The sequence below is a fragment of the Archocentrus centrarchus genome, unplaced genomic scaffold (assembly GCF_007364275.1).
Source record: "Archocentrus centrarchus isolate MPI-CPG fArcCen1 unplaced genomic scaffold, fArcCen1 scaffold_27_ctg1, whole genome shotgun sequence".
NCBI lineage: Eukaryota > Metazoa > Chordata > Actinopteri > Cichliformes > Cichlidae > Archocentrus > Archocentrus centrarchus.
Window position 1 is genome coordinate 908,839 of NW_022060257.1, and position 26,188 is coordinate 935,026.

Sequence of the window (26,188 nt, forward strand, 5' to 3'; positions counted from 1 at the left end):
AAGCAGCTCGCAACAGGAGGACGAGGTCAGTTCACTGAGTAAACTATACATTTCATTCAGAGGGATTTCTATGTTGATGATGGTTTGACAAGCATGCAAACTGACGAAGGCCATTCAGCTTGTCAGGGAATAAAGAGAACCTTGCAGTACTGGGAGTTTAAGACTGCATACGTTTGTCTCTAACAACGAAAAGGTGATGGCAACCATTCCGGAAGAAGAGCGTGCCATACGCAAGGATTTTAATTTGGCCTTGGCTCTGCCCCATATGGAAAGAGCTCTTGGAGTGGAGTGTTGTATCACATCCGACTCATTTAAGTTCAGAGTTCAAGTGAAACTCAACCCACTAACAAGAAGAGGTGTACTCTCTACTGTGGCTGCTGTTTATGACCCCCTTGGATTCATTGCACCCTTCATCCATCTTGGGAAACTAATACTTCAACAGATGTGCAGAGAAAGGATCGGCTGGGATGAGGAGCTTCCAGAAGTCCTAAAATCTCAATGGGAATCCTGGATCAGAGACCTTCCTAATCTGTCTGAAATGCAAATCAGGAGAAGCTTCTTACCTTCAGATTTTGGGAATATCAAATGTTTTGAACTTCACCATTTTTCCGACGCAAGCATTGGGGGATATGGAGTGTGTACTTACCTGCGAGCCATCAATGAACTCGACAATGTTCATTGCACTCTGGCAATGGGAAAATCACGAGTTTCTCCAACCAATGTCACCACAATTCCAAGACTTGAGCTTGCTGCAGCTGTTGTTGCAGTTCGAATTAGTGATATGCTAAGGAGTGAGCTAGAAATCCAGGAGCTCCAGGAGTTCTTCTGGACAGATTCCACTGTAGTTCTGGGCTACATAAACAAGGATGCCAGAAGGTTTCATGTGTATGTAGCAAACCGCATACAGAGGATCAAGTCGAGTACAGAATCAAAACAATGGGCTTATGTTGCTTCAGAGGATAATCCAGCTGATTATGCCTCTCCAGGTTTGACTGCAGAGCAGTTGAAGACCTGGTTTACAGGTCCAATTTTTCTCTGGCAAAGGGAATTACCTTGCAGAGAATACAAGGTGGGAGAGGTCAAGGAGGATGATCCTGAACTCCGCAAGGTTGTTGTGTGTAACACTAAATCGAAAGAAGACCGGTCGTTATTGGATCGCTTTGAGAAATTCTCTGACTGGTCAAGATTAATAAGAGCAGTGGCCAGATTGAAATGATACATTAGAACAAACAAAGGTATTCAGCAAGGAACAAATGACAGCACAAGCTTAGAAGAAAGGAAACAAGCAGAATTTACTGTTGTCAGGCTCATTTAGGAAGAAACATTTGCAGATGAGATCCAGAGCTTGAAGCAAAGGAAAGCAGCTAAACCAGTAAGCTGTCCAACTTAAGTCCATTTTTGGATGAAGAATGTATCCTGAGGGTGGGAGGACGTTTAAGTCAAACCGCGTTACACCCACATGTAAAGCATCTGGCAATACTTCCGAAAACCAGCCATATATCGACATTACTCATCAAGCACTTTCACGAGAAAATGCATCATCAAGGACGAGGAATGACGATGAATGAACTGCGAGCAAATGGATGGTGGATCCTGAGGTGCAGCAGTGCAGTTTCTTCATGTTTTCAAATGCGTAAACTGCAGAAAGTACAGAAGAGGTACTGAAGAACAAAGAATGGGTGATTTGCCAAAAGATAGAGCAGAAACAGCTCCACCTTTCACCTACGTTGGCATAGACTGCTTTGGTCCAATCTATGTTAAAGAGGGAAGGAAAGATCTCAAAAGATATGGTCTTTTGTTTACATGTTTATGTTCAAGAGCCATACATATAGAAGTAGTTGATGACTTGACCACTGATGCATTTATCAATGCTTTTAGAGGGTTCATTGCCATAAGAGGGAATGTTCGACAGCTGAGATGTGACCAAGGAACCAGTTTTGTTGGTGCTAAAAGGGAGTTTACAGAATTAATCAAAGGAATGGATCAAGACAGGGTCAAAGCTCTAGGATGTGAATTTCTTATGAACCCTCCAACAGCAAGTCACATGGGAGGTGCCTGGGAGGGCCAGATAAGGACCATAAGAAGTGTTCTTACTGCGATTCTTGATCATTCATCACAAAGGCTTGACTGCACCTCTCTAAGGACATTTCTTTATGAGGTCATGGCTATAATCAACAGCAGACCACTCACAACTGAACACTTGAATGACCCATCAGGACCTGAACCTTTAACTCCAAACCACATCTTGACCATGTAGTCCAGAATTATTCTGCCCCCACCTGGAGAGTTTGTCAGAGAAGATCTTTACGCCACCTCTTCTGAAGATAGAGTGCAGTATTTGGCCAATGTATTTTGGACACGATGGAAGAAAGAATACCTTCTAAATTTACAAGAGTGGCAAAAGTGGCATACAAATAGATGAAACTTGAAGGTCAATGACATCGTCCTGCTGCAAGATGAGCTGGCACCACACAATGAATGGAGAATGGCTAGAGTCACTGGGGTTTATCCAGGCTCAGATAATAGGGTGAGGAATTATACAGGTAGTCCAACTCCTCCACTATGGCACATCAATACATACCATTGCGCAGAAGGTTTGCTGTGTTGCCCAGCACAGTCTCAAGAGCATGGAGGAGATTCCAGGAGACAGGCAGTTAATCTAGGAGACCTGGACAGAGCTGTAGAAGGTTCTTTGTGCAAGGAAGAACAGGATGAGCACTGCCAGAGGATTGCAAAATGACCTCCAACAGACCACTAATGTGTCTGACCAAAAGATCAGAAATAGACTTCATGAGCATGGCCTGATCCACCACTGGTGCTCTGTGCTTTTCACAAATGAGATCAGGTTCAGCCTGAGCACATGTGAGAGATGTGAAAGGGTCTAGAGAAGCTGTGGAGAACATTTTGCTGCCTGTGACATCATTCGGCATGACCCGTTTGGTGGTGTGTCGATGATGGAACTGAATTTAGTTTAATTTAATCACATTGCATAAGCATTTCTTGTTTAGTTAAAAAAAATGCTCTGACTGTCATGATAAAACATGTCTTGCAGTGTGAAACTGCCTGTGCTAATTTTATACTCAGAATTCACAAAAGACAAGAAATGTCTTTGTTGCATCCCAGAGTTGATATTACATACTTAAATACAACTGAAATTCACTCGCTTACTGTTAAGTGAATTTCAGTAGTATGCATCATTTTAAACACACTACTTAGGTAACCATGGGGAAACACCTGAAGCTGAAAAATTAAGTCTATGCACAAGTGCCACAAATGGCACTTCCTCTTGGTGCCACTTTGGCTGGCTCCAAACCTCCCATGTTAAAATATATTTAAAGCATTAAAAATAATATTTATGGCCTTGTGCAAAAATGGATAGGGTCCCCCTTCAGAGCAACTCTGAGTGGGATATATATATATATATATATATTAGGGCTGCAACGATTCATCGATTAACTCGATTAAATCGATTCTAAAAATTTATCGACACAAATTTACTGTGTCCATGCTTCGTTTAAACTCTGCAGCGCTCAGCTGTCTCGGTGTAAGCGGCGCTCCTCACTAGCATTAGCAGCATTAGTGCTGACGTTTTTTTGTGGGTTTATTGGGGGCTGGCAAACCAACATAGAACTGCATTACCGCCACCTACTGGACTGGAGTGTGAATCACTCACGTATACACAAGCACACATTCTAAAAAGCTTTCCGTCGCTGCGATGGATTTCATTTAACACAGAGTGGGTCATCACTAGAGTTACCACCTGTCTCGTAAAATACAGAACCCCGTATGTTACGGGACTCCGTGGAATACGGCTCCGTAACATGCCGTGTTCCGTACTTTACGGGACGGGTGGCAACTGTCGCTGACATGCATTTCCACGCCTCCACTGCTCTCTGTGTGTCTGTGTGCGTTGTGCTCGCTGAGAATTTCAGCTGCTTTTTTTGTCTTTACTTCAGCTGTAGCTACCAGAACTGGTTTGCTAGCGAGCGCAGGCCATTAGCACTAGCGATGGTTCGGTACCGGAAGGCCCGCCCCCCAGGACCGAGGGGCTCCTTCAAAATATTTTTTATACTTTAATCCCTTATTAGTGACTAAATATAGACCTGCAGTAGAAACGTATTTTCGAGAATGCTTGTGAATACAAAGCATTACACCATTACTCACACATGCGCCATGGATCCCGCAGCCACTAGTTTTTCAAAACACTCATAGCAGGCAGCGGTTTTAACTGCGCAAGTGCAAAGAGGCGAAGCTGTGACGGTGAGCTCAAGTAGTGAAAAAGGAAACGTTTTTCCAGCGTCCAAAACAGCAGCTTTTTCTTTTAGTAACCACCATTAAATCTGTGAAACAGCTGGAGGTCCTTCATCAAGCACCTGATCAGCAAGTGTTAAGGTGAAGAAAAGAGAACTTTGTAGCTGCTCCATTCACCGCTGTTTGTTCACATGGTGAGAAACTGCATTACGGAAGTTAAAATATGCAGATAAACTGTTAATAAAAAAAAGTATTTCTTATCCGATTACTCGATTAATCGCTGGAATAATCGATAGAATACTCGATTACTAAAATAATCGTTTTATGCAGCCCTAATATATATATATATATATATATATATATATATATATATATATATAACTTATCTACCTAGATAACTGAGCTAGGAATATGGCTGCTTTGATTGACAGGTGTCCCAACAGAGGCAGCTGGAGTTTATTGGGGTCTAGTAGGCCTCACTTTTACTACTTTAATTCATTAAACTGGACTTTTCCACTGTGTGTGTACTTGTTACCTTTTGAAGCATTTTTAATGGAATATCTGGCTCCAAAAAACCAACATGGCAGCAGCCAAGCCACTAAGTAAAGCGGGGTCCAAAACCAATGGGTGACGTTATGGTGGCTACAACCATCTTTTATCTTCTAACAGTAACAAGTTACTTCCTGAGTGCTGCATTGCCAGTGAGAGCTGTATAATAGAATGAATAGAATAGAACAGAATGCCTTTATTTGTCATTATAAAGATTGTACAATCAGATTAGAAAGCCAATTCTGTTTCAGTGTCAAACTGTAGAGAAGTGAAAAAATCATCCAACTTCAGCTGAGACAAGTAAAAGTCTATAAACATTAAATTTAAGAGTTTTGATGTTAGGTTTCAGCAGCATTTTTCAGTGTCCAGGAATGTTACTACTGTGTTGGATTGGGGGATACTTTTGCCAATGTAGTGTTCTTGCATGCATATAAAAAGTATGCACTTGGTGTACTACTAAATGCATGCTAATGTTGTGGACACATTAAAAACTCCCACACACAGATTAAGTGTACAAAATAGTACATTATTATGAACTATCAGATTAAAATCTTCTAAATGGCTATTTAGTAAGTCACAACTAATTTGATAGTTGTGGTTACAGCTCTCAAAATTTCACACCTAGTCGGTCAATTTATGATGTGAGTGACATGCCAAAAGAGAGATAGAAAAATGTCTGGGATAATGGTTGTGAAAGAGAACTATGCAGAAATGATTACCCTATGTGTATCAGAGTGCTAAATTCCCAATGTATTTTCTTGATGGAATACACTATGGAGGACACTGCATTTGAGAGAAAAGCTCTTTGGCACTCCATGGCTTTTGCAATTCAAACATTCAAACTACTGATAGGTGAAGAGGATAACACTCATTATCTTGTTACAATGTAGTGTTTTGGTGTGAAACCTTGTGTGGCTAAAGAGGGGGCCTCGGTGTTGTGGGTAGGTTCTCAGTCATCCAGGTCATAGTAGTCTCTGGAGCTTAAAAAGCCAACTGGGCTAGTTTCTTGAAGATGCGTCTTCAGTTATGAAGTCCCAGGTATTTAGTTGGTACCACCCCACTCGTAAAATGTGTTGTTCAGACAATATACACACACACACACACACACACACACTCCTGAATGCCTCATGCTGTCAACATTTTACTTCTTGTTTCTTGAAAAAAAAAGTTTTATCTGACCTAAGCAAAGACTTTTAATGTGATTTTTTTTCTGTAATGCTTGGTAGGAAAAAAAAATTACATTAAATCACATACTTAGTTTCAGAAAATAGAATGTATTACCTTCACCTTAAGGTGATTGTTGTTGTCATTTAGCACTGTATAAATAAAAGTGAATTAAACTGAAGTGAATGGAAATTGAATTGAAATCAAGTATATGCTTTCTGGCAGTTCTGTTGTAATATTTGGATGCTGGGACCTGATGGATGTTACTATAAGATATTTATTATTATCGAAATTTATGAGTAAAGCTCCCCAAAACTTTATTTTATTTGCTGTGTAATTCTGTTGAAATTTCCTGGTTTGTGCTGTAATATTTTCATTTAGTTCTTCTTATAATCTGCAAAATTTAAGGGGTAGATCTGTCATTGATGTTTTAGCACATATGTAGAATACAGTTTAATAATGGAAAATATAATAAAAGAAGAAGAAGAAGAGAGATTATCTTGTCACTAAAATATAAATGTAAGCTTTTTTTTTTATTTCTGATGTGACAAAAGACACTGTCAAAGTTCATATGAAAAATGACTTAACTGAGAGCAAACCTCCTTCACTTCTTCTTTTGATGGCTGGGAAATGTAGGAAATCATTAACAGTCACTGTCAAAACAGGTTGACAGGAAATGTGAGCCCCCCCCCCCAAAAAAAAAAGAACATGTTTCACTGTGCTGTAACACATTGGTGGAGAAACACTGCATCAAGAGAAATCTCAGAATCTCCATGCGTACATCCTCTTTATCTGCATTTTTTACTGCCATTGTTTGATTGGAGTAAAAACACAGTTGTGTCTTCTGATAATTATCTTGAAAGACTGGAGAGGTGAGGTACCTGCTGGGCTCGGAACCATCTCCTTTCCCAGGTTGCCGAGCAGTGGGATGCCAGGTTGTTTAAAGCAGTCCCACTGGGCGTCTCTGAGGCAGCGTTCAATGAGGCGCCACCGGCGACACTTTCCCCTACCAGCTTAGTGCTCATCAACTATTTAGATATGCACTTAACGCTCCTGGGGAAGCTAACATCAAGCTGCTGGCAGGCAGAGGGAGAGGAAACACTTGTCAAAATAATGGCCAGGGGAAGAGAAAAGAAGAGCTCTTTGCTGGACCGTGCATGGCCAAAACCAAGCAAAACTATATTGAGGTGGCGGGGTTTTTTTTTTTTGCACAAGAGTGGAGATAAGAATAAGGGGTGGTTTTAATCCAAGAGTGCCCCTGCACATTCAAACCCACACATCCCCCCCAGTCCCCAGTTCTGCCTTTAGGTCCCCAGACACAGAGCCATGAGAGTTTCTTCTTCTTCTATCCTTCGCATGTACAGACACATCCCTCTCTCTCACCCAGGCTCCCCCACACCCTGTGCTCCAACACCCTTACCACCCTTCCACTACCACACGCCTCCACCACAAACTCTCCTCCTCCTCCTCCTCCTCCTCTTCCATCTCCATTGCATCCCCAGACTCCCACAAGCAACTCCATGAGGGGTCGCATGATGAATGAGCAGACAGTCAGCAGGACCTCTGTATATGTGTGCATATGTGCGTGTATGTGTGTGTGTGCGTGCATGCGTGAGTGTGTGTGTATGTGTGTGTGTGTGTAGGTGTGTGTGTGTGTGTGTGTGTGCGTGTGTGTGTGTGTGTGTGTGTGTGTGTGTGTGTGTGTGTGTGTGTGTGTGTGTGTGTGTGTGTGTGTGTGTGAGAGCAAGAGAAAAAGGGGGAGTCTGCATGTATGTGTGCGTGTTGGTCAGAGAGTGATGACCACAACTGCCAGAGTGATCACAGTGGGATTCATTATGGCGACAGACAGGGCCGCCTCTAAAAAACTGACCAAGTGTGTGTGTGTGTGTTTGTGTGCATATCCGAGTGTGTGTGTGTGTGTGTGTGTGTGTCTTGACAGGCCCTCCCCTAAAATGGCGTCTGAGGATTACACACTGACTGGGATGAAATAAACAGTCTTGTGCATCTGTGTGTGTGTGTGTGTGTGTGTGCGTGTGTGTGTGTGTGTGTGTGTGTGTGTGTGTATGTGTGTGTGTGTGTGTGTGTGTGCGGGTTTGATAAATTATTTACATCAATGAGAAAGCAGCGTAGACACTGTTTATGCCTGCACCTGCTCTTCTCAGTGCTTAAAAGATGATTTATGTGTTATGGTCACATCAGATTTCAGCAACTATTGGTCTGCCGTCTTTTGGGACATAAAGTGGTGGTTACAAAGTGCTGCAGGCTTGTTTGGGAGGCAGCACAGTGAAAGAAGAGCAGCATCATATAACTGGACCATACAAACTCCTGTCCAGAGAGCTGTTACAGCAGTTTGTTTGCTCTTACACTCAAATGAGTTATGGACACACTAAGGGAGGGAAAGCTGGGAATGCTCGCCATGAATCTTGTAGTGTAAGAAGCTATCATCAGGATAGGTTGACACTAGTGGAAGTTTAGGTCCTTGCTAATGCTTAACTTAGGGAAAGAGACAAATCAGGCATCACTGTGTAATCTCTCAGCTAATGAGGTTAATGGGTATAATGGGTATTAAATGCCTTTCAGAAGTAAACATGGATAAACAAGAATAACATTTTTCAATATAAGATTCAGAGACTCTTATGTTGAAAAAAAAGCTGTACTCAAGTAACAAGGCTGAAAGCCAGTACTCATTTAAATTATCAAAACAGACACAATTCTATAGTAAATGCACTGCATGGGTTCAGAACAAGTTTCAAAACCCATTCAGAGAGCAAAATTCACTGAATTTGAGGGATATGGTTTTGAAAAAACATATGCTACTGTACCATCCAAATGAGGTCTTTTCAGGGAAACCTTGCATATTTCAGCAATACAATGACAAACAAAATTCTTCATGTATTCCAATAGCATGAATTCATACAAATACACTGGCCTGCTTGCTGTCATCCATTTAAAGCAATATGATAAAGAAGCCCTGAACTGTTCAGCAGCTGAAATCCTTTATTAAGGAGGAATGGAAAAATAACACAGCACAAAAGCAATTGGTTTACTCAGGTACCATACATTTAGTGAGTGTTGTTAAAAGATGAGGTGATAAAACACAGTGATAAACATGCCCTTGTTAACTTTTTTTTTTAATGTTTTGCTGGCATCAAATTTTGAATGAGCATATATTCCTTGAGAAGCAGCCACATTTCTCACTTTGAATCTTTTTTTTTCACCCAGACACCTTATTGTTACTTCCTTCATAGCCCACTTAAGGGAATAGAACATTACACAACATACATATTTTGGGGGGTAATGGGGTTAAATAAGAAATGTTAAATAAGAAAACAAAATTTGCTTCATATGTTCTCTGGCGCATAAATCGAGCTGCTACAAACATGATCTAATGATAAAAAAACTAAGACAAAAGGCTTGGATTTAAACCTTTGTAGCTCCATAAAAGAGTTGGATGCACTTCTCAGTGAGCACTCATTCACACAATAGTTTAGCCTGTTGTACTAGTGAACATAGTTGTCAGTGGTCAGTTGTCCAATTGAAAAACTGACAGCTGAAGGTAAAAAAAAAAAAAAGTCATAGCTTCCTGGTTCTGTTTTACTTTAGAAGAACATCCTGCTTGTTGGAAATGGAAAGATACAGGAATAACAACAAATGACTTTAGAATAATGAAAACTGTTGATGGTTAGTGTTCAATGTTTTTAAACTTGACCATGTATTTTTATATTACCTTGCTGCTAATTTTTGTGGTTTTAATGTGTTTACATGGAAAGCGTGTTTGTTGACTTTTGGTGTGTATTTCCATCATAAATTTGGCCTTAAAATTTCATTTGAAATTGCATTGCAAATGTCTTTAAAGCTCTTACATGTAACTTTTTTTATTCCTGCAGACAGGACCTGATCTGTTATGTAGTGTTTCAGACAGTCCAGATTGATTGTCGTGCATTGATAACAAAATACACAATAAGTCTAAATTTATGGGGGTAAAACCGATTGTGTGTTAGTCGTTTCCTTACTCTTTGTGGCATTCATGTGGCATAACAACCCAAAAAATATGGTCTGCTTGCTGACCAATAAATGTGCCGTATGGCTTCTGTGTGATACAACACAGGCAGGCTGCACACATTACATGTTATGAAATTTTCAAGACAAATGTGCAGCAATTTTAGTTTAAAATTAGCTCAGTACAGTATTATTGTAGGATCTTTACCTACAACACAAAGCACCTTGAAGTGACTGTTATGATTTGGTACTATACAAATAAAATTGAACTGAATTGAACTAAATAATATAAAATATATAATAATGGCAAAACTTTCAGAAAAGACCGTTCCAGCTGATTATTTATGATTTGCTGTGCAAATCAGATGAAGTCTGAAAGAACAAGTTTTTCTTTGGTGTTTGCCTTCAGACCTGCTCACCAACCACAGTTTTGCTTTACATGCTCACTTACTTGAACTTTTACCAACATCATTGCACATCTTACATTAATTTGCCTCCAAAGTTGCACCAACATTGCTCCGCTGTAGTGAGCAGAACGAGGCTCCACTTGTCTGCAGTGTCTTAGCTTCACATTGCATCATTTTCCCCGTAGTAGCTCCCAACATGTCCCAGATATCAGTCTCCTGCTGCAGACAGGGGTGTCATAGCCAGATTTACATACAGCCCCAACAACACAGACACCCAGCGGTACCACAATGCCACACACCAGTTCAATATTTCATAGCCCTATGAAATATGCCTGAATATGTGCTCGGCATCTGCCATCTTTGGGGCTTTGCAGCCCCCAGGAGGCCTGTTTGATGTGTAATTGGGAAGTGTGCTGAATTAATCAGCAGTTTATCTGCTTTTTAATTGAAATAACACTTTCAAAAAACACCGATAACACAGAGAACAGCACCACTGATCCTCCCCATATTGTCTTTTGCCTATTGTCAATTTTCGTCTGTGTACTCACTAATGGCCCGTTGAGATTCAAGGGAAATAACAGTGTTGGGAATCAGAAAAAGCTAATAAAGACAGAAATATCTTTACTGCACAGACAAAACAGTGTTCCATGGAGAATTCCTCTGATGTTCAGATTTTTTTTTTTCAATGTTTTGCTGTTTTGAGAGCCGTTTGTTGATTTTTCATCATAATCCTCTTCAGTTAAATTGCAGCAGTCAAATAATAGTGGATTATATAATCCATAAAGCCTAGTTTGCATTTTTGCTTAGTGATGCCTGAGGCAGTGAGCTTCTGGCACACAGACCTTGGCTTAAAACCTTGCTACTATGCCCTCCACGTAATGCAGCATGCGAATATTGCATGCAAGATGCCGTAGGAGGCATTCTGCTGTTATATGAAAATGAATGTAATTTTTTTAAATCTCATTATAGAGTAAAGCTAAATTATCACGTATATGGGTGTGGGCACTCAAAAGGGGCTTCTCAATAAGTATGTTTTTATACATCTGCCTTCTAAATTGTTTCATTTATTTTTAGTTTGTGCAGCAAAAATTCTTGAACAGTGAAACAGAAGTCAAAATTACCTCCTTTCTACTACAGTGACAGGCACAGGAACAAGATGGCTGGCAAAGGAATGGTCTGAATCAGTCATGTTAGCCTTTCCTGTTTGCATTGCATAATAGGATCCGTAAGATTCATGAGGTGATGCATTAATTTTGTGACAGCTGTAACTATCACATCAATTCTAAGAATGATGAACATAATATATGAATCACTATGGATTTGTGTGACAAACTAAATAAATGAATAAGAGCAACAGAGGGACCCAGGATGGTTGCTACATTGCTGTTGTGTTCACTTTTATGCCAAATATGTTTTTGTGGGAGCAGCAGTCTATGCATCTTTGTCCTGCCTCTGAGAGAGTCCCTGTTTATTTATTTATTTTTAATCATCTTTTCGAGAGGTTCTGCAGGAGTCTTTTGTGCAACTGGAATGTGCAAAATGGTGTTTGACACTTTAAAACCATTCCACCCATGTATATATTTGGATAATGTTAAGTGCAAAAAGTAAACTCATGGCTGCCTTCATTGATTATATGGAGACACAGTCACCTGTAGCTGTTACTTACCTCCTTACCTCCACATTGTTGAAGTGGATTTCCCCACTGTCATTTTTATGGAATAATTTCACAAACAATATGACCTGCTATGATGTACAGACAGTCCAGAAAGTCGATACTCCAGTTTTGATCAATGAAATTCTAGTATTTTACTTGCAGGTTACGATAACAGAAATATGTATCTGTGCATTGCTTGCATAAAGATTTGGCTAACCAAGCTTCCTAATATTAGATAATTATTTAGCACTCTGCCCTATCAACAAGCTTCAAGAGCAGAAAAAATGTCACATTTGAGTGGTGCAACTTACTTACAAATGTCATATTTGTATAACGTTTTTACACTTACAAGCTGGGTGACCACTATTCATTTAAAAATGGCTATAAACTCATTGTACTTCCTGCCAAGCCAAATACAGTTTTTTCAGAAGCTGCAGAGGATATGTAATCTGATTCTGTTTATATGGATAATGGTTTGTAGGTTATATTACTGGTTGTACCTCTTATAATGACTTTATTATTGCAGAACAGTCTCAGTGTCGCACAGCTCAGGGTTAAGATCTGAGTATCCATAGGCTGGCTGTCAGTACAGTACAAAAATGGTTCCTCTCAGTTGCCTGTAATGCTGCTATATTTATACTGGTTGCATAAAAGCATGGAAGTGTCTCCAACCATCCCCCCGACAGCAGCCATATGTGGTATAATAAATTGTTGCAGTGTAGATCAATGTCTGTGGGAAGAGGTGAGGGAGGAAGGGAGAAAGTCTCATTGTTCCTACTCTCTATATTTTCGCTCTTAAGGAAGATCCTTGGCTGCCTACATGATGGATGGCGACCATTCTGAAGTGGCCGTTTGGTACTTGGCATCAAGGTGGACTGGGAGCCCGGGGCCGTCAGGTCTGAGACAGCGGCTGTCCCCAGCGCTCTTCAGGCACATCCCCAAGGGTCTCTGTACTGCCTGCATGGAAAGGAGACACCATAAATCAGCCCATCTGGGGGGCTGTGTGCTGCCTCACCATCCATCTCAGCCCCTGGTCCCCACTGGGGAAAACGGGGCAAGAGGGGTTGCAAGGCAGAGGGTATATGGGGTTCATATACCTGGGGAAATGGAGGAGTAGTTGCAGGGAGGCAGGGCAGGGGTCTCTACCAACCCAGTGAACCAGTAACCTAGCGGGCAGAAAATACTGTGAAGAGAACAACCACAAGAGAGGCCACACCAAGAGTCAAGAGCAGGTACCTGCCTGAAACACTGCATATGTGCTGTGGAAGAGATATTGAAGGATAATTCCAGCTTTTTACAATTTGTTCCAAACAGCAATAAGATCATTGCCACCAGCAAGTTAATTGTTGAGGTTGTCTGTGAACACATAACCACCGCTAATTAATAAATCGATAGGTACCAGCTATTTTGAGCCAACTTTTGCTAGGTCAGGCATTAGACTTAAACACGTGGAGAAGATGATCTATGGACTGAACTACCAACCATCTGACCAGAGAACAATTCAGTGAAAACATTTGTTTTTGTAACAGTGTCCTGTGAAGAGCATCTACTGGGGCATGTTTTAGGCATCATATCAGTAAATTATGATTTCTGCTACTTTATATTTCTGATTGGCTAAAATTAGATGACTTGTCCAATCACCTGAAAAGTTTTTTGTTTTTTTTTTTAAGTGCGAGCCCTGTTCCAAACTCTTTCCACCAAAGTTCATCAAACCTTCTTTAGAACTTCCCTAGAGACAAAGAGGGCGTCCATAGAATGTTTCTAAAACTTAGCTTAAAATGCTTCACATGAATAATACTATAACATGCTGGAGAGGCCATGAATGACTTATTATTATTACTATTATTATTTTGGTTTGGCTTATTTTTATTAAATAAAACCATATGCAAAGTATTACAACACATTAACGTCTTTAGTCAGTGTAGTACACGTATGGACCCGGAGCCAGGGCTCATATGTCAGCACTTAAGAAGCGGATACAGCACCTGAGAAAAGAGTTCTGACAAGAGCAGTTTTCATTTATTTTCAGCCCCTTAAGGACATCAGAAATAAACTATGAATACCTCTAGAACTTATGGAGCAATCCATTATCTATCTGACAAATGTGTAGAGCAATAATCTCTTAGATTTTAGCAACTGTCTTCTGAAAAAAATCTCTTTAGCTGCTAAATATTGCACTATATCGCCCAGTCAGTAACTACATACACTGACTAGCCACAATATTAAAACTACTGTAAACACCATTGATCATCTATGTTCTGCTGGGAAATCTTGGATCGTCGCATTCATGTGGATGCTGCTTATTTAGATATATACCTATAACAGTTAATTCCATAATTTGTTGGACAAAGATACAATTTTTGTAGTTCTGTCTCTACATGACCACAGTGGATTTTAAATCAATCAACTGCAACTGAAGTGCCAAATTTCAGCTTTAATCCAAAGAGTTTTACAAAAATTTTGCATTAACTGTTTAGAAATTACTGCCCTTTTTATACATACTCCCCCATTTTCAAAGGCTCAAAATTAATTGGACACTTCACTGACAAGCTGTTTCATGGTCAGGTGAAGCCTGTTCCCTTGTTATTTCATGACAAATGAAGCACACATAAGATCTGAAGTTGATTCAGTGTTGAATTTGTATTTTATAGCTCTTCACTGTAAATTTAAATATAAGGCCCAAAGAAATGTCAGCGCAAGTGAGGAAGGTCATCATTAAGCTGAACAAAAGAAAATAAACCTGTCAGAGAGATTGCAAAAACTTTGGGAGTGGCCAACAATGTGGTGAGAGCTGCTTCACGCAGAGGAAAGATGCACCCTGCCACACCATGAAACTTGCTCAGGATCATCTCAATGTGGTTGAACACCAGCAGCATGCCCCAGAACAGGCTGCCCAGGAACTCCCATCTTGCAACCAACAGGACCATAGTGCCATGGACATTATACATAGTCATTTGACACATTATCAAAGTATACATTTTCATAAGAACTATATAGTTAATCACCAATATTTTTTACCATTTGTAAAAATATCTCCAGTTAAATCAGATTGCATGTTTGATCCTAAATGTGTACCAGCAGCAGCAATGAATACTTAGCCTGAATATCTGATAAAAACACAACTAAATAAAATGTTGTGTTGTAACTGTAAGGCCACTAATGCTGCATGTTACTGAGGTCTTAGAGGGTGGGAGTCAGAGCATGAGCGCATATCAAAGGGTAACAAGAAGAAGCTGAGACTGATTTTGATTGTGTGAGTGTGTGTGAGAGAGAGAGAGCATTCATGTGTATGTATGTGTGTGCGCCTGTGGCAGTAGCAGGGGTCGAGGAGAGAAGGCTTTCACTCTGTATCTTCAAACAGCGGCATGGTTCTGTACAGCAGGACCCTGTAGACGGTGGCAGTGCCGGGGGCTGCCAGAGTGGCTGAGAGGAGTCACACCGCTTCAAAGAAACAAGATACAACTGCAGGGCAGAGCATCTGATCCAAGCACGCGCCTTCACCCTCCAACCAACCACAGCAAGGATGATAGGGGGTAGGGGTGGTGGGGTGACTTCTCTATTCACTGCTGCCTTACTCTCTCTCCACTGCAAACAAGAGAGAAAGCTTGAAGAGGCTACAATTACAGCCCGTCATGCAGCTTAAACACCCTGCTCCATCTCTCTCCATCTCTCCTCCTGGGAGTGGAGCAGCAGAAAATGTGCCAAAAGCTACAGAATAAACTAGAAAAGATACATTTTCTTAAAAAAAAATGTAAAAAGCACACAGCATGAAAAGGGTCACATGATGATGTGACCACTTTAAATCTCTGAAGAAGTAGCATTTGAAGTAGTAGTCGAGGTAATAGTACGTCTAGCTGAGTTTGGAATAGTATACAGTAGATGTCGCAGAACAAGAATTAGAAGTATTCTGAGTGACTGGAGTAAAGGTGATACTGAGTCTAATAACAGTGGAAACAGCATTTCCAGCTAAAACATAATGTTCATCCAAAGACTTTCTGATAGTAAGGGGCTAGATCAATTTCCAGCTATCATAGGCAGAGAAGCGGAATAGACCCTGGATTCTCAACTCAACTCATCTGAACTTTATTTATAAAGCACTTTAAAATCAAATGCCATTGGCCAAAGTGCTGTACACAGCTAAGAGCGAACAAAGCAAAATCACAGACATAACACATGGAAACAATAAATTAAAACACAGTTAAGACAAAAAGAAAACCAACATCTCAGACTGAGTTAAAAGAGTCAACCTGCCTAATGTGCAAGGGAAGACCACTCCACAGTTCTGGGGCGGCAACTGAGAAGGCGTGGTCACCTCTGAGCTTCCTCTTTGTCATAGGGACAGCCAGAAGTGAACATGAGAGAACATACAGGTGGAGCAGATCAGACAGATATGACAGGGCGAGGCCGTGAAGACATTTAAAGACATATAAAAGGATTTTGAAATCAATCCTAAAACAAACTGGGAGCCAATGAAGCGAGGCCAAGATCAGAGAAATATTTTTTGACTACTGACTTAATTTGTGCATCAAGTTTAAGTTCACTGTCCAGCTTTACATCTACTGTAAGTTTGACACTGTCGTAGTCAGATGAGTTAAAAGACCCAGGTCAACAGTCGTTTTAGAGGTATCGCTAGGCCCAAACAACAAAACGTCAGTTTTTTTTTATCATTCAGGTGCAAAATGTTAATGGACAGCCATGCCTTGATCTCTCCAATGCATTCTAATAGATGGTGAGCAAATTTCAATTACACAGAATTCCATATAAATCAGCAAACCTCTGTATAACCTGTTGATCCCTTTCTTCCTCATGGCTAGCTTGGTCTCTACATTTTTTTAGATTCAACTCATTGTCATTATGCGCACAAGGCACACAGCGAAATGATCGTTCCAGATCCCTCATACAGAGATGAGCATCTGCAGTCATGCAGCCAGAGACCGGCACTACCGTTGGGCAATGTGGTTTAAGTGTCTTGCCCAAGTACACAGCAGCGCAGGGACAGGGGCTCTAACCGGCAACCCTACCCACTGCGCCACTGCGTCACTGCCACTTTGTGGTTATGTTCAGGTGAATTGGTGATTTTAAAGTGCCCATAACTGAATGTGAATGGTTGTCTGTTTTTTTTTTTTTTTTTTTTTTTTTAGACCTGCAACAGACTGGTGACCTTGTTTTTGTCGGCCGGCAATGTGAGTAATACACTGGGATACGACCACGAGGTAATTAACACACACAATAGATGTTGGCCACTTGCGTATGCAGCCCCCGCAAAGACCCAGTGCAGAAGACTAAGGTGCCGTTTACACGAAGCCGTTTTCACTGGAAACGGTGTCGTTTTGATGCGTTTCAGCCTTTCGTTTACACGATGGCGTTTCAGAAACGATCCGCGTTTACACGAGGACATGTGAAACGATGAAAACGATGTAGTTCCCATGCCAGGCCACAAGTTGGCGTTGGTTTTCTCTTTGCAAAGTTTGTTTACGCAAGACGCGCATGCGTGGAGTGACACAGTAGGTAGTGCGGCAAATTGTTCATTACTTACAAAACGGCCAATGTGAGAGGTTTTGTGTGGACCGATGATGAGGTTGGATCGCTGCTGCACACAACGCTGAATTACAAAACGGTAAAAACACAGGAAAAGCATAAGAAGCACTCGTGAATCCGCGAGTACTGTTTATCAGTTTGCGCGTGCGCGAAAAACTGGCCGTCGCAACCATAGTGCGCATGTGCGAGTCGAGCGTTTTCAAATCACCCCGGTTTAAAGTGTTTACACGAAAACGCAAGCCGGTGCGTTTCTGAAACGCTCCACTCTGGACCCCGTTTCTGAAACACATCGTTTTCACTCTGTTGTCGTGTAAACAGAAGGGCGAAACGCATCAAAACGACACCGTTGTCGTGTAAACGCAAGGCCGAAACGCATCAAAACGACACCGTTTCAAAATGAAAACGGTCTCGTGTAAACGGCACCTAATTCAGGCCTAATAGTGAGTATCTAACCAAGCTAGATTCTCGAAGTAGCTCCTCTGGCTCGAACAGAGAACCAGCATCATGGCCATGTAGCAAGGCAAAAACCATAATAGACCATTTTCAGCTAACTAGATAGATGCATATTTTTGTGATAAGAGTTTATTGGGAATTAAAGTCTATTGGATTTTTCTTTATGTTGTTAGTGATGTTCTGTGAAGTTCATGTGTGTCCATCATATTACACACATTTAACACATAATGCTGCTATCTTGTGAAGAGTTGGTTGTTGAATACATTTTTTTTAATGGTTGGGGGTGAGGGGAGGGAGACAGAATAAAAGAAACGCTGTGGAAGAGAGCCAGAGATTAATAATAACTAATGATTAAAGAGTGGTGCACAAACAGACTGAAAAGAGGTGTGGGGGGAAAAAAAGAAAGAAATACTCAGTGCATCATGGTAACCCTCCAACAGCTTAGGCCTATTGCAGCATAACTAAGGGAGGGTTCAGGGTCACCTGATCCAGCCCTAACTATAAGCTTTATTGAAAAGGAAAGTTTTAACCCTAAATATTAAAAATAGAGAGGATGTTTGTCTCCCGAATCCAAAATGGGAGCTGGTTGCACAGAAGAGGGGCCTGCAGTTGAAGGCTCTGCCTCCCATTCTACTCTTAAGTATCCTAGGAACCCCAAATAAGCCAGCAGTCTGAGAGTGGAGTGCTCTATTGGGGTGATATGGTACTGTGATGTATTTGAGAAAAGGTGGGTCCTGATTATTCAAGACCTTGTATATAAGAAGAAGGACTTTAAATTCAATTCTGGATTTAGGGAGCTAATGAAGAGAAGCCAGTATGGGAGAAATATGCTCTCTCTTTCAAGTCCCTGTCAGTACTCTAGCTGCAGCATTTTGGATCAGCTCAAGGCTTTTCAGGGAGGTTTTATGACAGCTTGATAGTAATGAATTACAATAGACCAGCGTATAAGTAATAAATGCCTGAATTAGCATTTCAGCGTCACTTTGAGACAGGATATTTCATTCATTCAAGGTCATCCAGATCATTATGTCTTTAAGACATTGCTGTAATGTAACTAATTGGTATAGTGTAAGTAGAATTGGTCCTAGCACAGAACCAAGTGGAAGTTCATAATTAACCTTAGTGTGCGAAAAAGACTCCCCATTTACATGAACAACTTTGCATCCCATTCCTCAACAAGCATTTGCTGCAAGTCAGCTAATGTGGTTGTGTTGGTCACTCTAGCACAAAAAGCTGATCCCACAAGTGCTCTGGGGTTGAGGGCAGAACTGCAGGCAAGCCACTCCAACCTCCCCACTCCCAAATTCATTAGATAGTCTTTGATAAACCCCACTCTGTGTTGTCATTTTGGAGAACAGAGTCCCAGACTGTGGAGAAATAGGATCGCCACTGGTTGCAAAATCTCTTCTCAATTTCTCTCTGCATTGAGATTGCCTCTGGTAAAGACAAGCATGATTGTACACTGCTTCTGGTGCACCTGGGGCACCAAAACCTCAAAACAGGAGTCAGAAGCAGAATAAGCAATTTGGAATTCGCAGAGAAGATTTTGGCAATTTCTTCATGGAAACTGAAGGCTTGCATCCAGTGTGTGAGGGGTGAAGGGGCATATACAGTCCATATACTCAACTCTGCTGCTCAACCCTCAATTTCCTTACAAATGTGGCACTATTTAAGGGAAAACAAACAGTTTTTTTTCAACAGTATGAGATTTATTGCCAAAAGGCATTGTTACAACAAAGAAATAATCAACAAACACAAATTTCCTTACTTTCTGTGCTAAGTTTGCTTTTCATGTGTCATTTAAATGTCATACAAAATTTTAGTCAGTATCAGGGCTAGGGTTTTATTAGTGATGTTACAAGGCACAAAAAGCACGAGAAAAGCAATAATAATATGTTGTGAAAACACAAAATTAGCTAAGGACATTGGCAGAATCCCTTTTGCCTGGATATTGCATGCCCAGTGCCTTCCAAGCCTAGGCTGACTGCCTGCTGGTCCTAATTTAGCTATTTGCTTTGTTTTTATTTAATTTTTCTTTAGACAACATACTTGAAAGACTCTACAAAGTTAAGCTTATCGTAATGTCTCACATGAGTCTACTGTTCCATTTAACACATAAAACTGTTTTAAAAACTTAGAAGAAATTAAAAAGAAACTGTTAAAATCTCTTACCTGAAATCCATTCACTTTTGTCCAGCAGGCAAAATCAATCAATTCAATTTTATTTATATAGCTTCAAATCGTCTCAAGGCTGATGGCTGAAAAAAGAGCTAGAAAAGATGTGGAAGGTTAAGACAACAGTGGTCACTGTGGCAATCAGAATATTTGGAGAAGTGATATTTGGGTTACAACAGTTTCTGAAATCTCTGTCCAGAAGAGCACAGTCCTAAGAACAGCTAAGATACTGTGCAGGACCCGAGGACTCGAGCTTCAAGGACAGAGAAAGAAAGACAGGTTTTGTGTGTGTGTGTGTGTGTGTGTGTGTGTGTGTGTGTGTGTGTGTGTGTGTGTGTGTGTGTGTGTGTGTGTGTGTGTGTGTGTGTGTGTGTGTGTGTGTGTGTGTGTGTGTAAAGTTTATAAATATCTTTTATATCTTTTTTTAAGTTTTGCCCTAGTCATAAGTTTTTAATGGGTGTCCCCGCCTCAGTCCCCAAAACCAGAAGTCCAGTAGCAATTAACAATGGAAGGTTAAGATTTATTACCAACACCAAAAACTGAAAGTATAAACTCCAGGGTGAACCAAGGTGAAAATAACAAACAAAAGAAGTTTGAAGGAAGTGCTACATGAACCCTATGTGAAACAAAAACAAACAAAAGACGTGTACCTGTCCCTAACTCCCTAATGCAAACACACGAAAACTGTACAAAAATAAATAGGCAGGTCACCACTTTTGCTTCAGTGATATTTACAGCTATTTACAAAACACTACATACATGCAAAACTGAATTTCTCACACCGAGGTATTGAAAAGTTTGGAGGCTGAAGAGACAGGGCTTGCAGATGTAACACAGGAGCAACTGCTGAAGACAGGGTTTTTGAAATGGCCAGTTGACAAAGAGGACCAGCTCACACATCAAAGCCAGCCCGATATGGTTTAGCCAGTCAGGAAATGGAGCTGCAGAAACCTCCAGATCCTTAAAGAGAAAGAACACTCACACAAAAGCACTTTATGGGCATATTGGTTTACAATGGTATGCAAAAGTTTGGGCACCCTGATAATTTTCACGATTGTCTTTTATAAATCATTGGTTGTTTGGATCAGCAATTTCAGTTAAATATATCATATAGCAGACAAACACAGTGATATCTGAAAAGTGAAATGAAGTTTATAGGATTTACAGAAAGTGTGCAATAATTATTTAAACAACATTAGGCAGGTGCATAGGTTTGGGCACCCTTGTCATTTTATTGATTTGAATACCTTTAGCACTAATTATTGGAACACAAAATTTGTTTTGTAAGCTCATTGACCCTTGACCTACATACACAGGTGAATCCAATTATGAGAAAGGGTTAAGGTGGCCATGTTTAGCTATTAATAGCACCACCAACTCTCCGATTAGGTGACGCCCACTCTAACTAGAGCTTTAGGTCCTGTTTATACAAGAGCATTTTCAGTGGAAATGGTGTCATTTTGCAGTTTTCATTTTTGAAAAGTAGTGCGTTCCCACGGAAACTTTTCAGAAATGATCTCCATTTACACGGGAACGCAAGACTCTGAAAATGCTGCAGTTCCTATTGCCAGGCCACAAGTTGGTGGTGTGGCTATAGGAGCAACCATAGTGCGCATGTGTGAGTGCCCCCATTTTCAAAAAGCAGTGTTTTCGTCCATTTACATGGAAATGGAGACTGAAGTGTCTTGAAAACGCTCCACTCTGGAGCCCGTTTCCAAAAAGTATTATTTCACTCCGTTCTCATGTAAATGGCCGAAACGCATCAAAACTTTTCATCTGAAAACGCTCTCATGTAAACGAGGCCTAAGTATAACCGTTTGTTGATGAATATGGTGACTGTGACATAGCAGGTAAAGATGAAGGATAAGAGTTAAAACTAATCATTTCAGTTAATTGTTAGTTTAACATAATCAATAAAAAGATAAAATGCTTTTGAAAACCAACAATGCAAATTCAAACTTTTGATCCAAAAATACTACATTTGCATTCTTTACTAGTCATTATCAATATGATCAGATGCTTGATAAAAATTTTTAAAAAGTACTACAAATCACTTCAAATTTGTACCAACGACACTAAAGAGATGCTGCATTTGCTTCAATATCAGGACTGAATCATAGAAGATACATTTTAGCAGGTGGCAATGGTGTTTTTCTGCACAATATGTGAAAGACGGTTTTAAAGGTTTAATGCTTTTAGGTAGCAGCCACAGTAGCAATAGTAGCCTTAACAGTCACAGCGAGTTCCACTGGCATTGAGAGGAGTCACACGGCTTCAAAGTAAGAAGAGCCTTCTGCAAGGCAGAGCATCTGATCCTTGCACACACTTCCACCCTTCAACCACCGCAGCAAGCCACGAGGAGAGGGTGACTTCTCTTCTCGCTGCTGCCTAACACTCTGCAGTGCAAACAAGAAAGAAAAAGTGCAAAAGTTACCATTATAGCCCGTCACACATCTTAAACACCCTGCTCCATCTCCCTCCATCTCTCCTCCTGGGAGTGGAGAACCAGAAAATGTGCCAAAAGCTACAGAATAAATAACAGAGCTGTAAGAGGGAGGGGGCTCTCTTCAAATGAATGCTAATTCTATTCACACCCACCATCACCACCATCGCTGCACCCCACCACCAACAACTTTGTTCACATATTGATGCGTACTGCAATCAACTTCAATGGCACGAGCCATCTTGTGGGAAGAGAGAGGTTGATCGAGCAAGGGAATGGGAGGGAGAGAGAGAGAGAAAGTCAGAAAAGAGGAGGAAAGTGAAATAGGGGTCCCAGATTATTTCTTCACTAGAGCCCAACCACTGCTTTCATTAGCCCCTCCATTAATTAGCCTCCTTGAGCTCATTTGCAAGTCAATGGCTGTGGCTGTAGGACCAGCAGCTTTGAGCCACAGCGCCCCTGTGATCTCTGGGTCCTCCAGCCCCTCCACCCCTCACACACTGGATGCAAGCCTTCCTGACAATTAGTACAAAAGAGATTCATGCTCCGTATAGCCGATACATTATTCATATTTTCTCCTCACTTAAATAAATCATAATGTTCTTGAGGGTTTTACTTAAACAACATGCTTTCTCTCCTTCTCTGTCTCCCAGCTACAGCCCACTCTCTTAGCTAACACACAAATGAAATTGATTAGCAATGACCTTGCCCCATATTTGGGTCACTTCCTCAATAGTGCAAGACAACCAGACACCCCTAGCCACCCCTCCCCCCCAAGATCATCATTATAGCTGTGAGAAAAGAGGACAGTTTGTCCACTAGTCTACTCTCTCATGTGTAAAAGGACAGATCAGACTCTATGCGTTTAACTTCTAAGAATTCCGCAGTTTCAGATTTATCGAAACAGCCTCCCATTTTTATTATGCAAAGTAGGTTTTGATGCTTCCGACTAATCAGCCCTTTTTTCCCCCACCACAAACGCTGGAGTTGAAAGTCCTCCTGAGTTCTGAGCGCTCACTCTGAAAGCAAGCCGAGGCTTCGTCTGGAAGATCGTGGGCCTCAATGCCTCTTATGTCCTCCGCATTGATCTGTTAGCAGTGTTGTGCTGGACCGGTGCAGTCTGGACAGAGCAGAGAAGCTGTCTCAATGATTTAGCAGCCCTTTGTACTATTATTCATCTGACTGGAGGGAGTCAGTGTCCAGCTGAGGCCCTGCATCTTTTATGACCACTTGCAGTCCATTCAGACAAAGGTACTTCCATGGAATACTTTTGAGACCCACAGCACATGTATATTGATGTACAGTATATGACTGCATATTGGTTTTGAACATCTTTATTTCATTGTGAAAAGGAGAAGCTCTGCTATGCGATGCGAATTTCTTAGGTTACCTTTTTAAATGTTCTGTCTTGTGTTTTCACTTCTTGATGTTGATATTATTAGACAGATGCTGTCATATTTCCCAGCATACTTGTCATTAGTTAAGCCATCAGCACCTGCCTGACAGCTATGTCTTTAAGCAAAAAACTTCGCCACTCATTTGGAAAGTTGCACAATGCTCTTCAAGGGACACTCCTCCACTTTCCCTCTCAGAAGTTGCTCAGCCTCATTGTGGCGGTTATATTTTGTGTTTTACTCCAGCATTGTCGGGTCCAGGAGATCTGAAGCTTCAAGTAGACACAACTAGCCTGTCAGTTGAGAATACATAGAAACAGGTAGTGCAATTAGCCAGCTGACAATATATTTGTCTGTCAAAGACAGGATAGGAAGGCTCTCAGGAGAAGTGGGGGTGGGGAGCAGATGAACAGGCTAACTCAACTGCACACAGGCTAGCGGACCATAATAAAAGACTAAGTAATCTATAAAATCTGAACACCAAACAGGCCAGTTAAAAACAAAGTCAAAACTATAGAAAAAAAGATGCAAAGATACTAAATGCAAAATGTCACTGTAAGTGAATATACATATAAAAATGAAAGCAATCAAATTAAAGACTACGTCACATAAAAAGAACTCAATAAAAATGCCATATACTTCTTAAACATATTTATATAAAAAATATGCTTTTAGAAGAGGTTTAAAATTTGTCATTTTTGGGCCACGCCTTATCAAGGTTAATTCCAAAACCAAGGGGTGCAGAGGACAGGTGGATGCGTTTAAGATTTAAACATTCGCTTTGGAAGAGCCAGAAGATCGCCACTTGAGAGTCTAAGGCTTATAATAGGTCAGCATTTCTGTTATTTAGCTTGGGGCCAGATGTAGACATGCTTTAAAAGTGATCAGTGAAATCTTCAGATCAATTAAAAAATGTACAGAGTCCCTGGACAGAAGTGGAGTTGAGACGAGATTGAAAGGATGTGATGCCATCTGCTAAAACCACAAAGAAGCCTGGCTTCTCATTTAGTTTGAGGCAGGTATTTTTATGGATGCTAGAAAGACATTGCAGTTGTCAGTTGCTACATACAAGTGGTCTCTGTTGCACATGTCAGAGCAATATTAGTCACCCTTTCAGAAACCTGGAAAGAGGTTGCAGGTTTATCTTCCAAGAGAAAATGTTTTGCATTACTTTCAGGCTGTCAGGTTTTGTACTTGGTTTTGCTTTTTTTTCCCACTAAATATGTAGTTTTGTTTTCACTGTCTTTTGACTTTCACTTTCAACCACTGGTTAGGTTTATGCACTGAAAAAATACTTGATTAAGTTTAGGAAAATCGTTTATTTAGGTTAAAACATGCCTCCAGTAAGCCTTCACACAACCATGTGAATCAAACGCTGCCAGTGAAGGACAGTTTTTGCATAAGTCAGACACACTATCAGCTTCAACAAAAAGCATTATTTTCCCCATCTAGAATAAGAACAGCCTGCCCTAATTGAAGGAAGCTTCTTCTTCTTTCACCTGCCATATCACCCCATCTCGAGAATCCTCTTCTGTCACACCAGCAGATGTCCTCCTTCACTACATCTAAGAACCTCCTCTTTTCCGCCTGCCTGGCAGCTTCATCTTCAACATCTTTTGTCCAACACATACACTATCCCTCCTCTGTACATTTCCAAACCATCAACCATTAACCATCAAACCATTATTAAACTTGTCCATCCTGATCACTCCCAAAGAAAATCTTATCTTCTTCAGCTCTGCCACCTCCAGCTCCTCCTCCTGTCTTTTTGTCAGTGCCACTGTCTCCAAACCTACATCTTGTAAACCTTCCCTTTCACGTTTTCTTTTTGTTACAAATCACCCCTGACACTTGTCTCCACCCACTCCACCCCACTTGCACTCTCCTCTTCACCTCTCTTGTGCACATCTCTTGTTTTGGATGGCTGACCCCAGATGTTCAAAATCAACTGCCTTCACTATCTTCTCCTTGCATGTTCACCTTTCCTCCCTTCTCTCTCTCATTCACACACATTCTGTCTTGCTTCTACTTTCATTTTTCTTCTTTCCAGAGCATATCTCCACCTATCCAGACTCTCTTCCACCTACTCACTACAGATCACAATGTCGTCTGCTAACATCGCAGACCACGGAGACTCCTTTCTGACCTCATTGGTCAACCT